Consider the following 1,349-nt stretch of genomic DNA (forward strand, 5'->3'; position numbering starts at 1 on the left):
GGTAAGAATTATTACTATGAATGTTCCATCAACTTCCTACCAGCTGATTGCCCGCTTAAGAAGGCAGGACAGTGTCAGGCCCCACATTGTTTATTCCCTGCCGTCCTCTACAGTTACCTGTGTTAGTCCCTTGTACTCTCTGAAGATCCTTGGGCCAATTCTGAAGAACAAAATGAACAGAAACTTTAGCCCTACCATTCAGTAGAACTGGAGACTAAATCCTCCACCTCAGATCCCAGATTAAGAGCCCCGGTCTCATCCTTCCCATGTCCTCTGGGCCCAAATAGCCATTCATTCCAAATGTTCACAGAATCCTGCCTCAGTATGTCCCTTGATCCTCTGTTCTTTAGACCTTGGGACCAGTCCTGGGGGCCAAAGAGTAGCTAGGAGCCCAGTTAAGTGCTTCCAGCCCTCCTGTTACGTAGTGTTCAGTGTGTTTAAGGCTTTCTGCTGCACGGGCAATGGAGTGAGGGTCAGAACCCTCCTACAGTGATTTCACTCATAGTAGGCAGCTACTGGTCAGAATATGGAGCTCCTGGGGCTGACTGCCACTCAAGCTGGTTCCCAGGTACACTGCTTCCTAGGGTCCTGAACAGGCACATTTCACTCAACCTGACCACTTTTGGCTGTTGCCTTGCCTGACTAATCCCTTGCCTGACTGTGGTTGAAGAATCCAAGCTATCCTTGGACTCTGCTCATACAAAGCCCCAGGTGTGGATGTAGGTCTTCCCAATTTTGTCCAGTTGCCTACAGAATTTGTGTTGCAGGGTCTCAAGCCAGAGGCATAGCCCCAGGACCAAGGGACGAGTGATAAAATTTCTCCTCCAAATCCTTCTCTGGAGGAAGAAAAACAAGGAAAGGAGTGATTTCTAAAAGGGCCTATGGCTACATGTGTTTCTCCAAGAGAAACTGTAGGTGAAAATACCTTGCTTAGGGCAAGATCATGAAGTCAGTCCTTTCTGACTTCAGTTTTTTCCTTTTAATACTGGTCAAGTGATTAATGTGGAGGGGGACACAGCACAATGAGCGTAAACTCTGGTTCTAGATTGTGTGGCCCGGATATCACTCTGCCGCTTGCTCACTCTGTGATCTTGAACACATTACTCAAACTCAGTGTCCTGACCCGTGATAAGGAGAAAAATGGTGATTACCTCATTGGCTGCTATCAGAATAAGTAAGTTAAAGAGCTAAGGGACTTAGAACAGGACCTAGGCAGGGGAGCAAGTGACCATAGAAACGTCAAAGCGAAAGGCATGTCAGGGCCAGTTTCACATATGAGGATGCAGAGGCCCAGGGAGTAAATTAGCCCAAGGCTTTCCTCACAAAGAAAAATGAGAAACACCAGGAAA

Source organism: Nyctereutes procyonoides, unplaced genomic scaffold, assembly GCF_905146905.1.
Source record: "Nyctereutes procyonoides isolate TBG_1078 unplaced genomic scaffold, NYPRO_anot_genome, whole genome shotgun sequence".
Classification (NCBI taxonomy): Eukaryota; Metazoa; Chordata; class Mammalia; order Carnivora; family Canidae; genus Nyctereutes; species Nyctereutes procyonoides.